This window comes from Ambystoma mexicanum, chromosome 9 (assembly GCF_040938575.1).
Source record: "Ambystoma mexicanum isolate Mex_15411 chromosome 9, UKY_AmexF1_1, whole genome shotgun sequence".
Lineage (NCBI taxonomy): Eukaryota > Metazoa > Chordata > Amphibia > Caudata > Ambystomatidae > Ambystoma > Ambystoma mexicanum.
In genome coordinates, this window is record NC_090931.1 from 93,837,065 (window position 1) to 93,852,260 (window position 15,196).

Consider the following 15,196-nt stretch of genomic DNA (forward strand, 5'->3'; position numbering starts at 1 on the left):
TCATCACTCCTTCTGTTCTGCGGGCATCTTCGGCGGTGTCATTCCCATCCCGGCACGCTGCTTCCTAAGGAATAGGGAAAAGAACAGAAAAAAAGGCATTAGTAAGCATTTTGCAAATCTTCGCTTGTTTTTAAATACTGTACGAGCTTCAAACACTTACCTGAATCCCAGCCGCTCTGGGGGAACTCTGTCTCCGGAACTTCTCATCCATCTGCAAGAGGGAAAAGACACTCCAGGTTAGCATGGAAAAAACTAGAGGTGCTGCATACCGCGCTTACTCACCGCATTTCTTCTTCATAACTGGTATACACGCTGAAAATGTTGCGGCACCTAAAAGACACAGAAAAATAACTCAGTTCAATACAAATATGAAAGGGTTGCATCGTGCATCATGCTCTCACTCACCTTCAGCGCTACTCATCTCAGCAGCATGTCGCCATCCCTGGACACCGGCCATCATCTAAGGAAGGAAAGAAACAAAGTTAGAGAACTGTTCAAAAGACTCATTATACTTACCTGTCGGACTCTTGCCAGTGAAGTAACTAGGCAGCAACGAGCCTGCATCAATCAACGCGCCCCTGCGCTGAAAGCAGGACAGAGAGAACACTTTCCAAGAAAACAAGGTGAGAGGTGGATCAAAGGGAAGGGTTGGACCCCGGGGAAGAAAGGGTTCAAGCACACAGAGACAATAGGGAGTTAAACTCTACCAATCCTGTGTTTCTGGCCCAGTCTCCAGTCGAATAGACTCCAGGGAAGGGTTTGAGGTCGTAAGAGGTCAGAACAGGCTGAGTGACGTCCCGTGGATACCATGTGAGCATTACAGTATTAAAATAGATTGCGGCAAGCGCCACCTATACATATCTACCTCAAAAGGAGTGATTTATATAAGTATACTTCCACTATGCACAAGAGCAGAATCATCCAAAGGTTACTAAAGGTCTCTAGAGAGGACCCCTGCAGCAAGCAAATCAAAAACTAAAGACAGAGAGAAACTAAGATGCATGCAAATCGTGTCAAGAGGCCAAGGTCATATCAGCTGAAACAGACCAACAGTGGATACAATTTATGAAAGAGGAACAGGGTATCCTGTTCAGACAGGTCAAGGTAAGCCACAAAAGGCAGATGGCTGGCATAATGAAATCAAATACACAAATTGCGTGAAAATAAGATGATCTCACGGTGTCTGAATCATGTGACCAGCCAAACGAGAAGGGATGAAACTTTCACACCTATGCGTGGCCTTGTGCCATCCACAGATAGCTTAACTTTTCCAGACCGAGAAGCAGTTTCGAGGCTAACCACAAAGAAATAATTGACACTTGACCACTGAGGTGATGATAGATTGTAGCAATTATTGGAGGAAAGCTGGGGGTGCAGACGAGCTACCTGCACCTGGCTGGCTATTATGCACGCTGCTAAGCAAGTGGAAAAGTATGAGTGGGGTCGTTGCCAACCCAATCATAGAGGACCAAGTAATTTAGGGCTCTATAGTGAGTAGAACCAATGAGACGTTGTACTTTTAGTGACGTTTACAGTAGCCATTTTGAAAGTATGGCTTAGATGCCCCACCTGACAGTGTTTGTCCAATCCCTTCACTTCGTTACCATATACAGATATAGTACCTATATTAAAGTTACCTTCCTAGAACCAGTAAAATTGGATGCAACATTTTAAGTGTTACACGTCAGTGATGACGAGTTTTTACTATAAATGATGTGATTTGTATGAAGTTTGCTGGAGTTGTTGAAGCGAGAAGGATGATCGAGCAATTGCTGATATTCATGAAGTCCCCGTTTTTTGTACTCGTCATTAAATGGACTCCCTTTGCCAAACCATTGAGTTGTCATTCTTGATTTGATGCTAGAGTATTAATCTGCATCCCCATTCATCTCACGGGTGCTGCTACTCATCTTAAAGGGCTATTGGGCAACCCCCAGGTTTATGGGCCGGTTGGGGTCTTAGTGCACACTTGATAGCAGAGAGAAGATGGTTTATCAACTATCGATTAGTTAAGACACCCATTGATCATCGACATAAGTAACTCTAGTTCCTCAGCAATATCACAAGTCCTTTGCCATCCGGCTAAGTAGACCGAGAAGCTCCCCGTAGATAGTGGTTAGACTAAAGTGTAAAACCTGCAGATTTATGTCTGAAGGAACCTGTGCTTTCTCCCACAAACCCCCTCCCATTTCAACAAGTAGCCGATCGAGCGAAAAAGCAGGAGAGGCGGTAACGAGGGTGGTGATCCCGAGCAGCCAGAGAGGAAAAACATGCGAACGGTGAGTGAAAAAGTCTAAATGTTTTGGCAAAAAGTAAGGGAAGGTAACGGAGGGAGGTGGGACAAAAAATAATGTCAGAGCAAGAGTAGAATGTACATATATAAGGGGAAAGAAATATTGACTCAAGTGGGGCAGAGGTAAAGAGAGAATACCGGGAAGGGTACCCGAGCAACAGAGGATACAGGGAGAGGATACCCGATAGAGAGATACCAGGAGGATACCTGAGCTAGGGAGAGGATACGTCCAGATACCTGCACTTTAATATAGCACTAGAAGAAGCCTGCATTCAATGAATCCTTTCCCGAGTACGATTCAGTACCAGGCACATCTAGTGCAAATATCGAAGATGACTTCGACACCAGAAGCATCGGAGAAACGATCGATAGAATATATGTTGAAATGGGGCTAGAACAAGCACCCCAAGGGAGAGGAGAGGACGAGCAGCTTGAGAGCACTCACTGTAAGACACTGAGGACACCTCCCAAAGTATCAGAAATAGAGATCTGTCTCTGGATAGGCTGAAGCTAAACAGGAATGAGGAGGATGAGAGAAGTTGCACGTGTTGGGCACAGACAATATCAGATGCAGAAAGAGAGGAATATGAGAAAAAGGAAGAAGAGAGAAGATGCGAAAAATGCTTCTCTGGAGGAAAAGGGATAAGATGATCAGATTCTAACGAGTATAAACCTAAGATATCAGAGTCAGTCACATAGTCAGACCGACACGAAGGAGTATTTTACGGTCATCGGGGGGTGTCTCCACCACCCTATGTGAGCCAACTAAGGACATTGCCAGGTAGTCGGCGATGCAGGACTATCACCCCTGCAGTGGATAGAAAAATGATGAGGAAGGAAATGGAGTGCCATGTATTACAATTCCTGTTGCTCAAAAAAGGAGGAACGAGGCAACAGTATATTCCATATAGAAAAAATTACGGGAGGGAACACGTTAGCTATAGGGGATATCAAGGGTCTTTTAATCACCATACTTGGTGATAGAGCTGACAATGTGTGGACATGTGCAGGTTGTCCTGGCGTGACTACAGTTAATACTGCACACAATGGAGCTCCAAATAACAATTGCAGAGCCACGGTATGGAAAGCATTACGATTGCTGCACTGCTATAATGACATGAAAAATGAAGGAGTCAGAGGATCCTTTGCTTTACATTCAGAATATTCAAGACGCCTGGGTGCTAGAAACTCATGAATCTTGGGAGAAATCTATACCCGTGTTTTACCATATATTATGCCAATGGCTGCCAGATCAGGTGCAGAAGCAGTTCAAGAAATTGGTAGGAATCGAGGCCAATCGAGTGGTCTGAAATACAGTTGACCATAGCTCACTATTGCAGATTGCTGAAAGGGAAGAATCGCAAAAAAATTGCTCCACGAAAAGCTGAAGAGACAAAATTAGTGCAGAAAAAACTGTCAAAATATGCCATTGAAGGGGCAATGATAACTAGCACAGACGGATCGAACATACAGCAGGTAAATAATCAACAGTAGGTTAATCAGGGCAGTAATGGGTTCTCCCCAAGAGGGAGAGGCTTTGGAGGAAGAGGATGGCAGAGTAATCAGGGAGGTTTCCAAGTTAATCAGGGAGGTTTTCAAACATGCAAAATGGCAAGAAGGATATGTCCAATGGGCAAATAATCGGACCCCCGCCAATATGTTGGATGTGTGGGATGACAGGGCATCTAGCATGCACATGCAGAAGTAAAGGTATGATGCAAAACGACAAAGGAACAAGAATAGGAATGGTGAACCCACCTGTGTTTTTACAGCAGGGTGGAAATGGAGTTGCACAAAATCACACGGTGCAGCAGCAAGCGGGTGAGCACAACACAGCTTGCAACCTCAGAATATGACACATTTTCCGCAAGGACAGTCTCAACAGTCGCCTATGCAACTGTCAGAGACAACAAGTGCAGGAAAGGTACTGAATTCTGAAATGAGAAATAACACTGGTGATGGAGGAAGTCCATTCACTCAGCATGGAACAAAGTTATACATGGATTAGAACAGCTCACTGGGAAACCTGATCTGTTCTATCCTATCAGTGGCACTAAACCCTCATGAGGAACCAGGGGTAGATGGCGTTATAGGGGATAAAGAATATTCCTTCTTAGTTGACACAGGTGCATAGTCTCGTGTATACGTGAAAGCACGTTTTGCTTGTCCGGCGATGCCATAAATACTCTGGGCTTCACATGAGCAACTAGTCCTGTTCCTTTTACAAACAAACTTCCAGTTTCTATAGGAGAATGTGACATGAACGTGCCACTACTGTATTCATGGCAGACCCCCGTAAATATATTGTGGCGTGACCTAATGACGAAGTTAAACATGACAATCTCGTTCACGGAGAAGGGCATAATATGTTCAACTCTAGGAATGTATTATTTGAATGTGTGCGAAATGATTAAAGCATACGCAGGACAAACGGCTACGAGAGTTGTTCCATTGGAACCAGTAATATTCGCATCTGGAGTGTGAATACTAATGGCAGGGTTGCCAGGCCTTGCAGACAAAGCCATGAGAACCCCCGATGATTTTCTATTCAGGCCAAGAATACCTATGCATGAGGAAAGGGACAATTGTTTCCCCTAGCAATACACACAGCTATAGTGCGAGGAAAAGTGGCTTTGATCAATGGTTGTGATGACGAAGGCAGACAATGGTGTGCAGTGATCACCATTGAGGTAGGATACAGATTGACTGAAGTCACTGATGACGAACTGTTTGAAGAGCAAACAGATATAGCTGAAACAACAGTTGAAGTTAATCTTGTTTATTGGGTAAAGAGGATCAAAAGAGACGTGCCCCAGAGAATGATGCTGGCACAAAACCGTCCTGAATATTTTGAGGATGACACGGCAAGGGTGCCTGTCTCAGTGTGGACTACAGGCCCTTATGACGTAGGCTGATTGAAAGGAGTCGGAGAAGTGAGGATTAAACTAAAACCAGGAGCAATTTGGCCAAAGTACGACAGTATCCCATGTCTAGGGAAGCAGATGAGGGGATTTTCAAGACAATTTCTACTATGATGGAGTAGGGCATTTTGGTGTTGTCAGAGTCGTCATGCAATACCCAGTTTATCAAATTAAAGAATCAAAGGGAGGGGCTTGGCATTTAATCCAGGACCTAAGGCCAATAAAGGATATTGTAGAGGCCGAGTTCCCTCTACTCCCGAACCCGTACACAATCTGATGTGATATATACCTGTTGAGGCAAAATATTTCACGGTGATTGACTTGAAAAATGCATTTTTCTCAATCCCATTGCACAAAGACTCACAAGATTTTCTGTCATTTACATTCCGACAGATGCGTCTGAAAAGCACAAGGTTACCCCAGGGGTACTGTGATCTCCTTCGATTTTCAACAGAGTCCTGTAGATGGACTTAAGCAATATTGCATTATGGGTGTTGTCTTGCATTATGTGGACGACATCTTAATTTACAGCACGACAGAGGAAACGTGCAGACACAATTCTATTCGGCTATTGACTATAGTGGTTGAGAAAGGATATAAAGTTGACAAAGAGAGGTTACAATATTGTCAGCAAGAAGTGCTGTACATAGGCCAGCTAATCCCACATGAGGGGAAAATGGTTACCCCTGAAAGGGCTGAGGCCATATTAAACACAGCCAAGCCACACAGGATAAAACAGATGCAGAATTTTCTAGGCCTATGCAATTATGTCAGGGCATTTGACACAGCTTGTATACCAAGCCCTTGTTACAAGCCCTCAAGTAAGCACAGGTGACGAAAGAAAAAATTGAATTGGCCGAGACCATGGAAGAAGGGTTTGTTGAACTTAAAAAGTCCATTTGCACGGCACTAGTTTTAGGAATCCCCAATTATGCAGAGGAATTCTACCTGTTTTCACAAACAAATGGCAGTGTTATGACGGCAGTACTCACACAGAGAACCACTTTGGGGTACAAGCCCCTGGCATACTACATTGGGAATTTGGACCCAGTGATGAGAGGTCACTTCCCATACGAACAAAGTTTATCTGCTGCAGCGTTTGCCACAGAGAAGGCTACAACCATTGTGATGGGATGCTCAATGACGTTGATCATCCATCATGCATTATTAGCCATTCTAGAAAAACCAAAAGGCACATTGACATCTCAGAGAGCTTCTGCCTATGAAGTGATCATATCAAATGCATCGATTAATATAATTCGATGTAAGATAGTGAATCCAGCTATGTTTATAGCAGAGCCAGTCACTGAAGGAGAGCCAATCCATGCCTGCGTGAACTATGAAAAATTCTATGATGAAATTCCCAGAGTGAAAGTAAATGCATTAGCAGAAGGAGAAATTGTCTTCGTTGACGGTTCTTTGAGAATCGATCAAAATGATGGGCAAAGATATACAGGAACCGCTGTGATGACGCACATGGCAAATGGAGAATTTCGAGTACTCATCAGTGCACGATTACCATCTATTTATTAAGCACAAGCTGCAGAATTATTGGTGTTGATACTTACGATTGAGAATCACGCAGACCAGAAAGTGACAGTATACAGCGACACCGCCTATGTGACGTCGACAGTGCATGCAGGCCTAGCGCGCTGGAAAAGGAGGGGCTACCTCTGAGCGGACGGCATGCCAGTGCAGCACACAACCTTATTGGATAGGCTCATTAAGGAACTACAACTCCCAGTGGGCATAGCGGTCGTGAAATGCGCCGCCCACATGAAAGGGACAGATTTTATCTCACGCGGAAATCAAGCAGCAAACACAGAAGCCAAACGTGTGGCGTCCAAGAACAAAATAATAATGGATGTGGAAATAACCGATGTGTATGAGAGAATGAGTGTTGCACAAAGTGAACCTGGGGGTTATAATAACATGGGGTAAACCCAGTTAATGGAACTCCAAGGGGAGGCACCATAGGAGGAGAAAAATCTGTGGAAGCGGCAAGGGTGTTCTTTAAACCCCTCCGAAAGCATGTGGCGACAAGACAGCACTGGTAAACCGGTGATGCCTATAGCCCTATTGAAAATAGCATTGGAACAATTGCATTATCCAGCGCACATGTCAAAAGAGAATCTAGCAGCAACGATCGCTGAAGACTGGTTTATACCAAACTTAGTGGAGCACGTTGCATTTTTTATGGTGAACTGTATAATCTGACAACAGTTCACAGCTGGGCATACACTAAGAGTAATTAGAGGAGTCATCCCAAGGCCCAATGGACCTTTTCAGCACTTGCATGTCGATTATGTCGATATGATTCAAGTATGTAACGGGTACAAGTATATAATTGTTGTGGTGTGTCCATTCTCTAGATGGATAGAAGCAGGTCCATGTACACACCCATACTCTACCTATGCGGCCACATTTCTGGTGAGAGAGGTATTTCCCAGGTGGGGAGTATGTGAGATCATTAGGTCAGATAATGGTCCTCACTTTGTTAATGCAGTATTTGAACAGATCAGCTTGCTGCTTGGTATGAAGCACAAGTTCTCAATGGCGTATCATCTGCAAGGTAATGGAATATGTGAGAAGCTCAACGGCTTGTTAAAGGACAGGATAGCCAAGTTGAAGCTTACTCTAAAGAAGGGTTGGTTGCACTGCCTTCCTTTGGCACTGTACGCACTCAGAAACCAGCCTAGTTCTGACCATAATCTTACGCGACACATAATAGCAACAGGCAGAAGGATGAACACTCCATTGACACCCCGAGCTAGAGCTAGATGTGATGCTCAGCCAACAGGGGAAATGTTAGGATCAGAAATGCAGAATTACTTAAATTGCATGACATCTTGTCTTACTGTAAGTTCAGGACAGCTGCAACAACGGCAAAAAGGATGCAGGGAAGCAGATTCAAAGTTTACGTTTACCACCAATCTTCCCTGGATACACGGTCCTGGTGAGGAACCACACAAGAAAAAAGTGGGACAAGCCGAGTTTCATCGGACCCTTTACAGTGGAAGACGTCACTCACTCTGCAGTCAAGCTACAAGGAAGAAGGGCTTGGCTCTTCCTGGGTGACATCAAGCCATACAACGGAGAAGGCCCCTGCCCACACCCCAACGCGTAGAGGCTACAGATGACGGGTAAGAACCGCAGCACGTGCAGACGAGATCCATAATGAGGAAGAAGGACGCATGGCCAGCAAAGCAAAGACAAAGAACTTTTGTGCAAGTGTGTGGCTTAATTTTGGACATTTCCTCTATGAAAAAAAGGGCATAAGGACATAAAAATTGACACTCTGTGCATCCTAGTTGCAAGGTGAAGAGGATAACTGCATGCATAAGCCACAACATAGGTTATTAACTTTGAACTTTGGACTGAGGCACACTGAAGCCTTGATAAGAAAAGGATATGCCAAATTTTGATTGAGGACACACAAATTGGAAGAAAATACAGTATCCAGACCTGTTCCAAACAGGAGAATTGTTTGGACTCACTTATGTTGTCCCACAGTAGTGACATCACTAAAGACGTTCTGAATTACTTTGACTTAGCCTTGAGATCTCACCCGTCGCTAGTGGGAACGCTCACTAACATCACTGAATTTCTTCAAGACCCCGAAAACAAAAAAGACAATAAGGAGGCTGCTCACTGTGATCTGCGAGCAGTTCCTCCTGCTTCCAGAATACAGAGAGGAAAAAACAAATGTCCCAAGCAGAAGAAGAAGCGAATAGGCTTATCAGAGTGCTATTCTTTCGTTTAATTGAAGACTGCCCAGATCTTGTCGGGAGACACACTGCCATCTTGACATTTCTTCGAGATCCAGCAAACACAGAACGTTTGAGTCTAATCCTGAACGGAATCATAATTCAGGTTGCTCTTCATGCTCATTGAAATTACAGAAGCTTCTCAGAGTAAGTGCCAAACAGTTCCTTTCACAGCAAAGGTAAGACAAATGTCCCTGTCACCAGAAGATAGCAGATTGGCGAGCAATGTCTTCTTTTGCCTGATTGAGGACTTTCCAGAACTTGTGGGGAGGCCCGCCAGTTTTGACGTCCTCACTTTCATCAGAGATCCAGCTAATTCTACACAGATGCTCTTAAATGGTATTGTGATGCAGGTTGAACTGTCTAATCACCATCAGAATTTCCGGAGCAGACTGTAAGACTTTCCACCAAGGGACAGATCAAGAAAGTGTTTCCAAAGACGTCACTCTTGTTTATATTAACAAGGACACAACATGTCATCCGGAGTGAAAGAGATAAGAGGAATCGATTGGGAGATTCTGTATTTTGAACACGTACAGTAAAAAAGTACTTGCTGAACTTATTGGGCCTCATTACGAGTGCGGCGGTAATGGGTTGACAGCACCGGTATGGATGCCGGTGCTGATAACCCCTTACCGCTGCATTCCGAGGTCCCTTAGCGGGAGCCGCTACAGGACCAGGTAGCTAATAATGGGCCCGGTGTTTGAGTCCCGTTATTAGCTCCTTCCCCATCCCCATTGGGCCCTATGGGGGCTAGAATGGGAATGGAAAATGGTTTTCAGAATGGGGACTTACCGGGTACTCCAATGTTGGAATGACCTGGTAAGTCCCCATACTGATAACCCAGACCCGGGAACGAGTTTGGAGGCAGCCATGGCGCTAATAACGTCATGGCAACCTCTAAACTCATAATGAGGCCCATTGTCTTAATTGACATTTTTCGTATACAGAAAAGAGAACTGTCTCCAGAGACAATAGACAATCCATTTTTCAGGCAAAGGAAGACAATTGTTCGATTACCTGCAACCGACAAGCAGAGACAGCAGAATCCAGAGATATTTTTGCCTAGAATGTATTAACAGTTAGTCTTATTTCCTTAGATGATAGAGATAGGCAACCAAAACAGCAGCATTGTCATCCCTCAGGAGGAGAGACACTCTTATTGTTCCAGAACTAAGTGTTGCCGACTAACATATAGAGGCATAATGTATCTATGCATTGTATTCATCATTGTTTACTGTCACTGACGATTCAAACTGCATTTTTCATTGGTGCACAAAGTGTTCCAATTCCAGTGCACCCACCTAATGATGTACGCATGACACCCACAAAAGCACCCGGACCCTTTATAGAGATTCCAGTTCCTAGAAGGTCTGACACAGGAGTGAGTGAACTCGAAATGGATGTGATTAGCAATAAAACACATCTAGTGACAAGCAAGTTGAAAAGCCGGAGACAGGGTCGGCAAAGTAAGAATACGAAAAGGTTACTGACAACCACACGCATGCAAACGATGAGTGCACATATGCCAGGTCTAGTGTCAATAACTGCAGAACCACAATGCAAAGAATGGGAGAAGGTTGGACAACCAACAATGAGAAGCTCTACTACAAGTAAAGTGAAAAGACAAATGGAAAAAGCTGAACTTTTAAAGAAACAAAAGGAGTTGGAGAAGAAACCAATAGAGACATAATTGATAAGTACCCCTGACCCAGCACTGAAAGAGGCAAGTGCAAGCCCAGCAAAACTCTCACATGCACAAATGATAACGCTATATAAATGCCAAATTATTAATTATTATTATAACAGAATCATTATGGTCATTCATAGCCAGAGCTAGGAAAAACAAGAGGACAAGGAAAGAATTGCCAGACTTTCTTCTATCCAATTGGTACAGATGAAGAGACTAGAACCATGGATTGAGATACCTGAGAATCCTCCAGCAAGAAGAAGCCATACGGATGTGTTCAAGGATGTGGTTATAGCAAACTACAAGAAGACCTTAAGAATTAGAAGAAACATACAAGGAGATGATAATGAACTAAACGACTACCTGGACAGCACAGCACACTTTGGAAATAACATCTGGTACCAACATAAGAAAGAAGTTGGAAGATGAAATTCAGAGGAGGAATGCTTTGTTTGTGCACTCCTACCTTACAACATGGGGAAATCAAAGATCTGCGTAGCAGTTGAAATAGATGTGCAGGCGGCACACTGTTTATCACATATAGCAATGTGCAAGACCAGAAGCCAGTTCATGGGAAGTGATGCCTCACTAAAATGCACAACTGAAGCAACTGATCCAAATGAAAACGATTATGTCCAAGACATAAAGACAAGAAACAATGGAAAAACAAAAAACATTGTGATTAGATATGAGAAGCCTGGAGTTAAAGGAGCAGAGATCAGAAGGGAGGCAAATCAAAAACTAAACGTCCAAGGAAAAACTCCAGAAGAAGCTCTGAAGTGGAAGGACAGAGGCCAAATGCAAATTTGGGGAACAGTGCTTTCACCAGACGGATGGGAGAAAGTAGTGGTGATCTGCAGAGCATGGATGGTCTTTGGTCACTACGAGCCCACCATTAACATAGTGCGAAATGGATGCAAGCCATTATGGCCAAAACTTGCTAAACTACTGACATTGGTCGAAGACAGGGGAGGACCCTTGCAGATAGTGCCATTGAAGAGCCCAAAATTCTGCTTCAGGAATAATGGCACAAGGAAAATCGGGGGAATCAGAACTCTAGATGAGTTTTTGACGCTCCAGGAATGGTACACGGTACTGCAGTGATCATGGATCATTATTGGACATGTGGATCCAAAGCATATATCAGGCTGCCGAAAAACTGGGGAGGTATATGCACAATAGTGAATGTCCATGTTCCAGCATTGGTAATTCTAAAAAGTGATCTGAATATTGACAGTTTCCCGAAAGCAGATGCTCACCTGAGGAAGAAGAGATCTGTGGAACTGATTAATCAAATAAAGAGACAGAATCACTTTTTGGCTAAATCAGAATAAGCTTTTCATGCAATCCCATATGAACACAGACTGCTCATCTTAACCTCATCAGTGTTCACGACAATTTTTATTCCAAGAGTTCAAGTTGGAGCAAATACTAAATGGTTGCAGATATCCAGATGGGAGTTACTGCAAATCATCAACTCGACCATAAAAGGATTCAACACAATCAAAGAAGAGTTAAGGGCAATCCGACTAATGACCCTCCAGAACACATTTATCCTTGACATGATCACAGCTATGGATGTGTAATGCTCACCTGATTCCCACGGAGGCGCCGGTCTTGGCAGGATGGTGTCTGTGACTCGAAAAGTGAAGTGCAGGACTCGATTGGCTTCCGGGGCTGAGCCTCTTCGCACTGTGTGTCTAACTCGAAGAGTGAGATATCTGCAGGTGAAAGAATATGGGGTTAATGATCTGGGGTTGTCGGGTATCTCTCTCCCTTTCACTTCCTTGCTTTTCCGTGGAGCCCCAAGGTCAACGTGCTCACCTTAGATAGGTGAATGCTGGACTCTCCATCTGCGTCTGGTGCAGGGTGCTGTTGCCAGTTCCTTCACTGGGTGAAACGTAGGCCTCTTGACATCAGAGGATTGCTACCGTCGTTAACTGCACGAACGGTGAGTTTCCGGACACCTTTTAAGTCCTTACAGTCTTTAGGTGCGTGGGCACGTTAATGTGGAACAGGGCTCTGTATAATGCTTTTTCTATTTGTCTTGCAGGGCTCTTGAGGTAGAAGATGGTGTGAAGAAAGCCGAAGTTCGAGCCAGAGTCTTGGAATGACGCGCTTGGAAATGCGTAAGTAAATGCCGGTTGCCTGCTTTTCAAAAGCTCTCTGTCTCTTTTCCCTTGCAGTTGTGAGTTCGGGTGTTGAAGAGACGCTGGAAACGCCGGAGTATTTGCAGGCACCCTATTGTGGCGGGCGCGATGGCGCGTAAGTAAAATACCTGTCTAATGTCTCTTCTTTTGTCTTTCAGGTGCAGGATTGCAGCGTTGAAGAAAACCGGAATTCCCAGAGTGCCGGTAAGTAATTCCACACAGGAATAACTATGCTTTTGTCTTCACAGGCGGAGGAGCAGCGTGAAGAGATGGTAGCTGCCGATGGATCAGGTGAGGAAAGCGCTGCGCGTGAAGGTTGCCGTGCTAACCTGTTGTTTCTTGTCTTTGCAGGTGCTACTGAAGGCTGGATACAGGAATGGTAAGCGTTTGTTCTTGCAGGTTCAGGATCGGAAAGAAGAAAACTGGAACAGACACGGTGAGCGTTCTGCTGCAGATGCAGAATAACGCGAAGCACGTTTCATCAATCGGGTATGGTTTAAATAGCCTTGGAGTGATGAGGCGTCTTCCTCCACCGCCTCGCCTAGGTAAGAAAAGAGTTCCTGTTCCAGAAGAGTTCCAGTGTTGTATCCAGGGAGTGGAGCTTGCCCCACCCAGGTAAGAAAGTAGGCCCGGCTCACAGAGGATTCCTATGTGGCTGGTAAGTAAGCAGCATGGTCTGCTGCAGGTAAGTCCACCCAAGCATCTTCATACAAATTATGAGCCCGGCGCTTCCAGTGCCGGGACCAGTGACTTTGATGAGCCTGGTGCCACCGGCGCCAGGACAAGGTCCAAAAGGTCCCAGTGGGGACCGGCTGGTGCCTAGGATGAAGGTTAGGGGCCTTCTTCCAAGGACGTTGGGCTGGTCCTAGCTCCTTGGAAGCAGTGATCATGACAGCACCCCCCCTCAAGGCCCCTCCTAAGCGTGTCTTCTCCGGGGGTTTTGGCTTGTCGGGGTGATTCAGATGGAATTTCTTGACCAGACGAGGTGCGTGGACATGTTCTGAGGGTTCCCAAGACCTTTCCTGGGGGCCGTATCCTTTCCAATCAACCAGGTAATATAATTTAGATTTGGAGATTTTGGAGTCTAGGATGTTCTTTACTTCGAACTCAAGTTCTCCATCCACTAGAACAGGTTCTGGGAGTTCGGTCAATCGGGTTTCTGGTTGTACTGGTTTTAGTAAGGAGACATGGAATACTGGATGTATTTTCATATGCGAAGGCAATTCCAATTTGACAGCCACCGGATTAATTATGGCAGAGATGAGAAAGGGTCCTAAGTATCTCGGGATGAAGGTGCAGGGTCCTTTTAGAGGCAGGTGCTTAGTGGATAACCAGACCTGATCTCCCACTGCGTAGTGAGGGGCCTCTTTACGGTGTTGATCCGCTCCTTTCTTGTATAGAGCTTTAGCTCTTTGCAGATGGGCAGTGGCTTCTTTAAAAGTACGAGTGATCACCGAGTGCAAGTGATCCACAGCAGGTGTTTCGAATTCTTGGTGTGGATCCAGGTTAGAGGTCCTAGGATGGTTTCCGTATAATAGGAAGAAGGGAGTCTTCCCGGTTCCAGAATGGGTCGAATTGTTATAAGCGTACTCAGCGATCCAAAGGATATCCTTCCAAGGCTTTTCAGTTTGTTGGAGCATGCAACATAAATATTGCTCCAGAGTTTGATTTGTCCTCTCGGTTTGTCCGTCAGTTTGGGGATGGTGACTGGTTGAAAGTCTCACATCAATTTGGGCTAAGCGACAGCAACTTCGCCAAAAGTGGGAGATGAATTGACTTCCCCTATCGGAGACCAAAACCGAGGGAAAACCGTGTAACCGAACGATGTTTTCTAAGAATTCTCGGGCTAATACTGAAGCTGAAGGTAGGCCCTTCAGGGGAATGAAGTGAGCCATCTTGGAGAATAGATCCACGACTACTAAAATGGTATTATACCCTGAGCATGGAGGTAAGTCCGTGATGAAATCCATGGACAGGGTATGCCATGGACAGGGAGGGATGTCCAGTGGGTGTAAGAGGCCGTCTGGTTTCTCCTTCTGACTTTTATTCTGAGCACACACACCGCAGGAGATTACAAAGTCTCTAATATCCTTCTTCCATGATGGCCACCAGAAATGTCTTTTGACCTTTTCCATGGTTTTGGTAATGCCAGGGTGACCCTCCATTAATGAGTCGTGATAACAGGAGATTACCTGTTTTTGTATTTTCTCACAGGGCAAGTACAATCGTCCTCGGAAATATGGTAGGTCTTGGTCCACTGAGAAATCCTTCCCCTTGAATTGCCAGTCCTGTAATTCTGCCGGAGTTAGGAGTGATTTGACTGTAGTCTCGATGTCTTCAAAGGATTGAGCGCTGACCAAGCCCAAAATCCTTTG

At 44.8% G+C, this 15,196-nt stretch overlaps 1 protein-coding gene across 2 annotated transcripts in view; it reads right to left on the bottom strand.

Moving 5' to 3' along the window:
- LOC138487698 (nicotinamide N-methyltransferase-like) overlaps window positions 1-15,196 on the bottom strand; it is a 144,359-nt gene that overhangs the window by 83,169 nt on the left and 45,994 nt on the right. The window lies entirely within an intron of this gene.